The sequence below is a fragment of the Chionomys nivalis genome, chromosome 14 (genome assembly GCF_950005125.1).
Source record: "Chionomys nivalis chromosome 14, mChiNiv1.1, whole genome shotgun sequence".
Lineage (NCBI taxonomy): Eukaryota > Metazoa > Chordata > Mammalia > Rodentia > Cricetidae > Chionomys > Chionomys nivalis.
The window spans coordinates 69,996,537-70,008,176 of NC_080099.1; positions in this window are offsets into that span (position 1 = coordinate 69,996,537).

The following is an 11,640-nucleotide window of genomic DNA, read 5'->3' on the forward strand; positions in this document are numbered from 1 at the left end:
ATTCCATGACAGAACCAGATTTAACCAATACCTAGCCACAAACCAAGCCCTACACAAAGTACTAGAAGAAAAACTCCAACCCAAGATATTGGCTATATCAACAAAAACACAATTAATGATCTCATAGCAACAAATCCCAAAGAAGGGAAAAACACACACACTTACATCACCAACAACAAAAACTAATTTAACAAGAGATAGTTTGTCATTAATATCCCTCGGCCATTCCTACAGGTGTAAAATGAAATCTCAGAGTTATTTTGATTTGCATTTCTCTGATGGCTAAGGATGTTGAACATTTTCCTAAGTGTCTTCCAGCCATTTTAGATTCCTCTGTTGAGAGTTCTCTGTTTAGGTTTGTATTCCATTTTTTGTTGGCTTATTTGTTCTTTTGATGACCAGTTTCTTGAGTTCTTTGTATATTTTGGAGATCAACCCTCTGTCTGATGTGGGGTTGATAAAGATCTTTTCCCATCTGTAGGCTGCTGTTTTGTCTTGTTGACCATGTCCTTTGCTTTACAGAAGCTTCTCAGTTTCAGGAGGTCACATTTATTTAATTGTTTCTCTCAGTGTCCGTGCTACTGGGATTATATTTAGGAAGTGGTCTCCTGTGCCAGTGTGTTCAAGTGTATTTCCCACTTTCTCTTTTTTGAGGTTCAGAGTGGTCGGTTTTATGTTGAGGTGTTTGATCCATTTGGACTTGAGTTTTGTGCATGGTGATAGATATGAATCTATTCTTTCTTATATGATATAGATCTATGTAGAAGAGTAGATATGGATCTACTCATTCTTCTACATGTTGATATCCAGTTATGCCAGCACCATTTGTTAAATATACTTTTTCCATTTTATATATTTTGCTTCTTTGTCAAAAATCAGGTGTTTGTAGATGTGGGTCTTCTATTCAGTTCCATTGGTTCTCCTGTCTGTTTTTATGCCAATACCAGGCTGTTTTCAGTGCTGTATCTCTGTAGGAGAGTTTGAAGTCAGGGAGTGTGATGACTCCAGAAGTTCCCTTATTGTACAGGATTGTTTTGGCTATCATGGTTTGACATAGAAAGGGAGAGAATGCTGTCCCATCAGAGTGTTGTTGTGGGGATGTAGTGAGGGCCACGCCTGCCATGTAAGGGCCATTCAAAAGGCCATGTTGGAAATGCAGCCTGAATTCCTTGGAACAATCACATTAGATTTAGAAAGGTAGAAGTTTTATTTAGTGTTTAGTTGTCAGTTTGTCACCTAGAATCACCCAGGGAAGAGATTAATGAGAAGTTATCTCAATCAGGTTGACCTGCAGACATGCCTGTGGAAGACTGTTTCGGTTGCTAATTGAGTATGAAGTGAACTGTGGGAATCACCATCCCCTAGGCAGGAGTTCCTGGACAGTATAAAAGAGCAGAAGGCTGAGAGAGAACAGGCAGAATTTGCTTCTCTCTACTCTTGGCTGTAGGAGTGATGCGGATGCCTGCTTGAGTCCAGCTTTGACTTCCTGACGTGATGGGCTATCACCGGGGAATATAAGCTAAAGTAAGTTTACCTTTCCTCCCTTGATTTTTGCCAGGGTATTTTTTTAATCACAGCAACAGAAATGAAACTAGAGAAGTCAACAAGGAAAATGTGTTTTTTGAGTTGGTATTTGAGAGGTTCGAGGGGTAAGTTCATCGTAGCTGAAGGCTGTAATGAAGAGAAGGGACCTGTTCTGAGATGGAAAGACGTGAGCTAGGGATCCATTGCAGTGCTCAAGCGTTCGCTCAAGCGCTCGCTCAAGTGCTCGCTGGTGTAGAGCTCTGGGTCACTCCAGCGCTGCACCGGGAAGAGGGAGGATGAGTGGAACAGAGCACTTCGGATATTCCAACATCACTAGGACATTTTAGGACAAGTACTAGGCTGAGGGAAACAATTAGGAAAATAAGGAGGGCCAAGAACAAAATCTTGGACAATGCTGGTGTTTAAAGGAGGAAATATCAGCAGGAAAAACACAGCTACGGATCTGAGAGATTAGAGGAAACTTGACGAGAACAGTGTTACAGTAGCCAAGATAGGAAAGAAGGTCTAAATGGAGCCTCATGCTTGAGTAAGGCAGAGGAGACTGGAAACCAAGAGGAGGCCAGGGAATTCCCCAAGTCTGTGGTGAATGGGTCTATGACAGTAATCATACAACAAAATTACATCGCTGTTACTATACCATAATCTCTTGCAGAGATGTACTTATAGTGCTAATGTTCCTCAGGGCTGGAGGGAGTCAGGCTGTGGGTCAAGGCCTTACTCATCTCTCTCATGAGAGGAAATGTGAGAGTGTCAGGATAGCAGGCTACTCAATGAAGACCCTGGGAATTGGAAAGATCTCTTCGTTTCAATTCCTTGAATCTAGACTTGGAGAGTGTGTAAGATTAATCATAAGGATTAGTCACAGAGCCTCCTCATATGGAAGATTCTACTTTGCTGAGTAGGTAAGTCTTTGCTTAACCCAAATCCTGAATCTTGTTTGACATAAAGGTTTTTGACTGGTTTTACATACCTCATGAGGGACTATAAAAGGTGTGGTCTAACTTCCTCTATACTGGAGAGAGGACATGGCATGGTATTCCTTGAGGGCCCTAGATCCCAACCAAGAGAGAGGTTGCTCTCTGGAGGATGTCAGCTCACACATGTCTTGAGGGAAAATGAGATAACAGGGTAGTGGCGCTATGGACAAAGATGATGGACCAACGAGCCTTGTTTTTTCCTTAATGAGAGTCCTGCACATCTGGAGGAGTAGGCGCTGGGGGTGATTATGGTCACGGGATTCACTTCTGGTTGACACATGGCTGGATGGGTGGGAGTTTAGCAGTAGAGGACTTGCTAGCATGGGGCTCTGACTCAATTCCTAAGACTATAAAACAAAACAAGCAAACACAACAGCTTCTGCCATGTTCTCAAGGATCTCAGCAAAACAGCCGACTGAGGAACCAGCCCTCAGATGCACAGAGAGGCAGCATGTTTGGAAACAGAGTGGAAGGAAGACTGTAATGAGACAGGAGGTGTAAAACAGGGATGAGATGGGTGAGGAACTAGGGGAGCTTTCAGGACTTGGGCAGGGTGACTTTTGCAAACTTTTGTTATACAAAGAAAAGCTCACTTAAGAAAAGCGGGCAGTAAAAGAAAGAGGAAGTTAAAAATCAGGTGGCCACGGCCCTCTGTGTAAAGCAGAAGTTGAGACCCCACAAAAGCAAGGTAGGGTAGAAGGCTGCAAGTGCTGCTGGGAAATGGCAGGGAGGGAAGAGCTGCTGCATGACCCCAGGTTGCTTTGCAAAGGTGTGTATGCATCACCACCGAGTGACAGCTGCCAGAGTGATGAGCATCAGGCCTTTGGGGATGTGCCTGTGGCCTGTGGTCTGCCTACTGACTGAACTAGCTAAAAACCATGAGAAGCTGTGTTCAGGAAGTGACCTCAGAAACTAAGGGTTAGAGACCGAGAATGACATTGATGACAAAGAGCAGCATACTGGGCTTTGTCATGTGCAGTGGCTGCCTGGACTGCTTCCCAGATCTTAACAAATTCTTACTCAGCCATGAAGACTTCAAGCTTAAAGGTCCAGCTCATGGTCATGGATTAAATTTTCTTTTTCTGCCCACTCTTGTTTATGCTTGTCTCTCACCATCACTGTTTCATCGCTAGATTGTGGGTAAGTCCCGTAAGTGCAATGACTGCATCTTCGTGTCTCTGCATATGGATTTGGCTTCAATCTAGACTTCCAACCAGCACAGAGCTACACTGTCAGGGGATCTAGCCTCCATGCAGACAACTCCAAGACAGTTTCCTCATTCAAGTTCTCCTTTATTCCTGCTTAAATTGTCCCCAAAGGACCTTTTCTTAGCCTAAATATAGGACAGTTGGTTAGTTCTTATACACTCATTTGATATGTCATTTCAAACTTATAATAAAGTTTTATTTAGAGCTAATATGAGCATATGGTTTATGGAGATCACAAATGAAGAGATATATACCTCATTTTGATTTGGGAAAACATTGTTTCCCTCGTGTCCTTATGTAATTTTAATAAATATAATGATAGATAATAGACAATGGTGATCATAGTAGATAGATAGATAGATAGATAGATAGATAGATAGATAGATAGATAGATAGATGACTGTCTATGGGCAGATAAATGGGTGATAGATTAATGGATGGTGTCTTAGGGTTTTTTTTTGTTTGTTTAAATATGTATTTATTTTATTTTGTATTATTCTCTAAATAAGTTCTTATTTATTTATTTAATTATTAAAGATTTCTGCCTCCTCCCCACCACCGCCTCCCATTTCCCTCCCCTCCCCCAACCAAGTACCCCTCCCTCATCAGCCCAAAGAGTTCCCTGCCCTGTGGGAAGTCCGAGGACTGTGAAGAGACACCACAACCACAGCAAACTCTTATAAAGGAAAACATTTCATTGGAGCTGGCTTTTATTTTCAAAGGTTTAGTCCATTATTATCATGGTAGAATATATTATTTGTGCCTATTGTAAAGGGTGATGTTTTTCTAATTTCTTTCTCAGTCCATTTATCATCTGGTTATTGATTCTTTTTTTTTTTTTTTTTTTTGGTTTTTCGAGACAGGGTTTCTCTGTAGCTTTGGAGCCTGTCCTCTTTTTAGTTGATCATATATCCTGCCATATTACTGAAGCTGTTTATCAACTGTAGGAGTTCCCTGGCAGAATTTTTGGAGTCACTTATGTATACTATCATATCATCTGCAAATAGTGATAGTTGGACTTCTTCCTTTCTAATTTGTATCCCCTTTATCTCCATTTGTTGTCTTATTGCTCTAGCTAGAACTTCGAGTACATATTGAATAGATATGGAGAGACTGGACAGCCTTGTCTTTTTCCTAATTTAAGTGGAATTGCTTTGATTTTCTCTCCATTTAGCTTGAAATTAGCTGTTGGCTTGTTGTATATTGCTTTCATTATGTTTCAATAGGTTCCTTGTATTCCTGATCTCTCCAAGACCTTTATCATGAAGGAGTGTTGGATTTTGTCAAAGGTATTTTCAGCATTTAATGAGATATCATATGTTTTTTTTTCTTTCAGTTTATTTATAGGCTGTACTATATTGACAGATATTTGTATGTTGAACCATCCCTGCATCTCTGGGATGAAGCCTACTTGGTCACAGTGAATGACTTTTCTGATGTGTTCTTGGATTCAATTTGTACATATTTTGTTGAGTATTTTTGCATCAATGTTCATGACTGAGATTGGTCTCTTTCTTAGTTGAGTCTCTGTGTGGTTTGGATATCAGGGTAACTGTAGCCTCGTAAAAAGAGCTTGGCAATATTTTCTGTTTCTATTCTATTGAGTGGATCAATTTGAGACGTATAGGTATTAGCTCTTCTTTGATGTTCTGGTAGAATTTTGTGCTGCTGAAACCATCCTGCCCTGAGCTTTTTTTTTTTTTTTTTTTTTTTTTGGTTGGGAGACTTTTGATGACTTCTTCTATTTCCTTAGGGGTTATAGGTCTATTTAAATTGTTTATCTGATCTTGATCTAATTTGTTATGTGGTACTTATCCAGAAAATTGTCCATTTCTTTTAGCTTTTCCAATTTTCTAAAGTACAGGTTTTCTAAGTATGACCTAATGATTCTTTGGATTTTCTCAGTGTCTGTTGTTATGTCCCCCTTTTCATTTCTGATTTTTTTAATGTGGATATTCTCTCTCTGTCTTTTGGTTAGTTTGGATAAGTGTTTGTCAACCTTGTTGATTTTCTTGAATAACCAGCTCTTTGTTTCATTGATTCTTTGCATTATTTTCTTTGTTTCCATTTTATTTATTTCAGTCTTCAATTTGATTATTTCCTCTCTTCTACTCCTCCTGCTTCTTTTTGTTCTAGAGCTTTCACGTTTGCTGTTACGTCACTGGTGTGAGATTTCTCCATTTTCTTTATGTAGGCACTGAGTGCTATAAAGTTTACTCTTAGCACTGCTTTCATAGTGTCCAATAAGTTTAGGTATGCTGTGCATTCATTTTCGTTGAATTCTAGGAAGTCTTTAATTTCTTTCTTTATCTCTTCCTTGACCCAGGGGTGATTCAGTTAAGCATTGTTCAATTTCCAAGAGTTTGTAGACTTTCTGCAACTAGTGTTGTTGTTGAGTTCTAACTTTAAGCCATAGGGATCTGAAAGATACAAGGGATTATTATAATTTTTTGTTGAGGTTTGCTTTGTTACTGAGTATGTGATCAATTTTAGAGAAAGTTCCATGAAATGCTGAGAAAAAGGTATATTCTTTTGTGTTTGGGTGAAACATTCTGTAAATGTCTGAAAAGTCCATTTGAGTCATGACATCTGTTAGTTACTTTATTTCTCTGTTAAATTTCTCTCTGGCAGACCTGCCCGTTGACGAGAGAGGGGTATTGTAGTCTCCCACTATTAGTATGTGGGGTTTGATGTGTGATTTAAGTCCCAGTAATGTGGATGCTCTTGTATTTGGGTCATAGATGTTCAGAATTGATACTTCATCTTGATAGATTTTTCCTGTGGTGCATATGAAGTGTTTTTCTCCATCTCTTTTGATTGATTTTACTTTGAATTCTATTTTGTTAAATATTAGAGTAACTACACCAACTTGTTTAAGTCCATTCGATTAGAAAATCTTTTCCCAACCCTTTACTCAGAGGTTGAAGTGGGTTTCTTGTATGCAGCAGAAGGATGGATCCTGTTTTCATATCCATTCTGTTAACCTGTGTCATTTTAAAGGTGAATTGAGTCCACTGTTATTAAGAGATATTAATTACTGATGATTGTTAATTCCTATTACTTCTCAGTGGTAGTTAATGTATGTTCCCTTCTTTGGGGTTTCCTGGTGTGAGATGTGTGGTTATCTATTGCCTATATTTTTGTGGGGAGGTGGCTCCAGGATCTCTGGGGTTTAGAAGTTGGGATGCAGCACAGGATGTGCCTCAGGGGCTAGGGTCTAAAGAGTAAAGTCCTCCAGCTGGGAACCAAGACACTCACTTCTCCAGGGGCAATCAGGGCCAAGGCTCTGGTGGTCACAAATGTAGATGGTTGTAGGTGGGCTGCTCCGGGGGTCTGGGGTTTGTGTTTGGGGACAGGGTGCAGGATGTGCCTAGGGGCCCAGGGCCTAGAGAACAGGTTCCTCCAGCCAGAACGGAGACATTCTACATTGTGTCTTAATAAAAACCATAAACTGATGTTTGAAACCCAACCTTAGTTTACTGGCCTTGATTAAAAGTTCTTGAACTTTTGAAATGGTGCACAAGGGCATGACACAGTGGCCCCAATGCCTCTAAATGCTTTACATATAAGAGTCTATACTGCCAGTTTGTAAATGTGTTATACTCAGTACTAAAAGGGATATCTTCATGAAACCCTTCCCTCGGGGCTCATGAATATATGAGGAGGAAGAGATGGGAATATGTAAGCCAGAGGGGATGGGTGTCTCTAAATGTCTTCCAGACATAGTATGACTGAAGCCCATATGAACTCACAGAGACAAGTAGCATACAGAGGGCCTGCACAGAAACAAGTCAGACAGGGTCCCTGTGCTAAGAGGGGAAGTAGACACAGGCTCTCTCCCCTAACCAAGAGGGTGTTGGGGAGGTCACTTGTTTGTTCCCAAAATAACCACACAGAAATTGTATAATTAAATCACTGCTTGGCCCATTGACTCTAGCTTCTTATTGGCTAGCTCTTACATTTTAATTTAACCCATTTACATTATTTTATATTTTATCATGAAGCTTGTGACCTACCGGCAAGGTTGAAGTTCACATCTTTCCCCTCTGGAAGCTCTATGGCTTCTCCTTCTGACTCCACCTCCTTTCTCCCAGCATTCAGTTTAGTTTTTTCCACCTAGCTCTGTTCTTCCCTGCTCTGCTATAGGCTCAAAGCAGTTTCTTTATTAACCAATGGTATTCACAGCATACAGAGAGGAATCCCACATCACCTCCCCTTTTCTGTTTAAATAAAAAGGAAGGTTTTAACTTTAACATAGTAAAATTACATATAACAAAGCTGGTATCAAGCAAGAATTATAGTTACAATATTTATATCTACTTTATCTTCTATCATAACTAATGAAAACTACAATTATAACTATCTGTTCTTCAACTCCATCAAAGACTTCAGAAAAATATATTACCTAAGTAAGTAAGAAGTGCATTGTAAGCAACTTCCAAAACTCTAGAATTTACAGAAATATCTTGCCAGCTGGGTAGTTACCCAAAGTTCTTCTATAACATTGGGGCATTCATCTTCACCCTGCAGGCCCATAGTATCCAGCAGACTTTTCCATGAAGCAGGAAATTTGAGTATTTGTTCTGCCTTGTATTGGCAATGTCCATCAGTTGCTTTCTTCTGTGTCCTTCAGAATGTCTGGCAGACTCTTTCATGAAGCAGGAACCCTGAAGCACCACCTCATCTTTAAGCAACTTCTGCAGTTATTTCTCTGTGGGTCCTGCATGTCCAGTTCACACAGCATAGCATCAAGTAGTCCAGGCAAGAGCAGTTTCTTGCCCAAATGACTAACAAACTCCATAAGAAACCTCTTTGATACCCATCATCCTCTTGAAGTAGATTGGTGCTTCTAGGAGCAGATGTGTCTCACTGTCATGAAAAGTCCTACGTTCTTAAACATTTTAAATGTCATATTCTGAAAGTCTCTGAAAGATTTAAAGAATACCTATCTAACTGAAATAAATCTCTATATATCTAGAAAACCTAACTAACATGACTATAAGGTTGACTATTATGGATGATTATCTATTAACTTGTATTTACTAATTATACATTATATTTATAATGAGATGCACAAATACAATACCTTAAACAAGAGCAGAAATATACATATAACAAAATTGACCTAAAATTTATATCAATAGAATAAGATCCATATCAATGCAAATCTCTATAGCATTTATATTCCTCTTTAAATGTAGACAAAGATTTACAAGCAATATTTGGGAATTTGGGCATAGTTCTCTCCAAACTGCTTCCTGCTTTTTGTTGGGCGAAGTATTTTGGGGGGGTGGGTTTCATGGAGACCTTTCTTGTGGTCTTGGTTCATCAAACCACATTATTCTGGAAGGAACCCATAGGTTCTCATCTTCCATGAAAACAAAAGAAGAACCTCTTTTCCAAAGCAACATATTCTTAGATCCAAATCCTGAAATCAAGATAACTTTAAAATATATTTGCTGGTTTAGCTTAGCAGCCCAAACAATGAAATGTCTCTCTGTACTTAGTTCCTTGACAGTCAAATAATTTAAAGAAAACACAATAATATATATAATCCAGACTCTGTGTGTATTCCATATTTATATGGCTTATTTTTCTTTACTCCTACTACTTTTTCTACAAGTTTAATATTTGTTTTATTATCTTTACTCCTTTAATCTATGACTGACTGTACTCTTTTATATTACATTTATGTCTCTTTACTCTTTTTCTTCTCTCTCCCAAACCTACATACATTTTTAAACACACTGCGAACCATTTGGAAGTCTTTTCCATTTGAATCTGTTTTTTATTTTTTATTTTATTTTTATTTATTTATTAAAAATTTCTGCCTCCTCCTCCCCACCACCACCTCCCATTTCCCTCCCCCTCCCCCAACCAAGTCCCCCTCCCTCAGTAGCCCGAAGGGCAGTCAGGGTTCCCTGCCCTATGGGAAGCCCAAGGACCTCCCACCTCCTTCCAGGTCTAGTAAGGTGAGCATCCAAACTGCCTAGGCTCCCACAAAGCCAGTACGTGCAGTAGGATCAAAACCCAGTGCCATTGTTCTTGACTTCTCAGCAGCCCTCATTGTTCACTATGTTCAGTGAGTCTGGTTTTATCCCATGCTTTCTCAGACCCAGTCCAGCTGGTCTTGGTGAGTTCCCGATAGAACATCCCCACTGACTCAGTGTGTGGGTGCACCCCTCGTGGTCCTGAGTTCCTTGCTCGTGCTCTATTGTGTTTCTGTAATTTTTTTAAAGGAGCACTTTTTTGTTTTTTTGTTTTTTTATTTATTAAAGATTTCCGCCTCCTCCCATCCCCCCATTTCCCTCCCACTCCCCCTTTCTCTCCCCTTCCCTCTCCAGTCCTAAGAGAAGTCATGGTGCCCTGCCCTGTGGAAAGTCCAAGACCCTCCCCCCTCCATCCAGGTCTAGAAAGGTGTGCATCCAAACAGACTAGGCTCCCAAAAAGCCAGTACATGCAGTAGAATCAAAACCTGGTCTCATTATCATTGGTTTCTCAGTCTGCCCTCACTGACAACCACATTCAGAGAGTCCAGTTTGATCACATGCTCGTTCAGTCCCAGTCCAGCTGGTTTTGGTGAGCTCCCCTTAGATAAGTCCCACCATCTCCGTGGATGGGCACACCCCTCGTGGTTCTGACTTCCTTGTTGATGTTCTCCCTCATTCTGCTCTTCATCTGGGCCTTGGGAGCCCAGTCCAGTGCTCCAATGTGGGTCTCTGTCTCTATCTCCATCTATTGTCAGATGAAGGTTCTATGGTGATATGCAAGATATTCACTAGTGTGGACTATGGGAGAAGGCCAGTTCAGGCACCCTCTCCTCTGCTGCCCAAGGACCTAGCTGGGGAAATCCCCTTGGACACCTGGGAACCCCTCTAGAGCCAAGTCCCTTGCCAACCCTAAAATAGCTCCCTTAGTTAAGATATCTTCTTCCCTGCTCCCATATTGACCCTTCCTCTATCTCAACCATCCCATTACCCCAAGCTCTCCCCAATCCTCCCCTTCTCCCTTCTTTCTCCCCATCTCCCCTTCTCCCCATCCACCCCACCCCCCATGCTCCCAACTTTTGCCCAGCAATCTTATCTAGTCTACTTCCAATATAAGGAGCACTTTTTTAATGCTAAGTGGGCATGGCTAAGACCAGCTCTGCAGTCCTGCCCACTTGCTCTATGCAGTCCAACATGGCAGAGACATATTTGCTGCCTCTGAGAGCTATGCACATTGCCCCATTTTCAGGTACACAGTGGGTCTATGTTGCCATTAAGTAAGCTGTAGCACTCTGCTCATAAACCCCATTTAAATGGTCCATAGCCAGACCTTGTCAGAGTTCATACTGGTAGCATGGCCCAGTAAGCCACCACTTTAAAACCTCAGGGCATTGCTTATTCTGCTATTGATGAATTAGAAAGACCTCTCGTAAAGGAGCTACAACATGCTGCCAGCAAACAGCCCATCTGAAAAGAAAAATAAGGCTGAACTTTGTTTTCTAGTATCTAGAATTCCTTTCCAAGCCCTCTCAGGTTTTATTTATGTGGATCAAGAAGGTATCTGCAGTTGACACTTGCAAAAGAAAACCTAGCGTTCTTCAGTGGCGTCTCCTCAGATATATTAGCCACACTTAATGATAAGCCTCGTGCCCAGGAGACACACAAAACAAACTCAATAACCTTTTTGTAGAATGGTTTCTGATGGGGGGGGATTTGTGGTTTCTTTGTGTGTATGTTAAGTGTGCTTATGTCTGCGTGCACACTCACACTTGTGTTTCTTGTGTTCTTGTTTGTTTATTTTCTAAAGAGAGAGAGAAAGGGGATGCAGTGTTAGTTGGATGGGTGGGCCGAGGGAGGAGCAAATAGGAGTTGGGGGAGGGAAACATGATAAGAATATTTAAATTAAAAAATCTTTTTCAATAA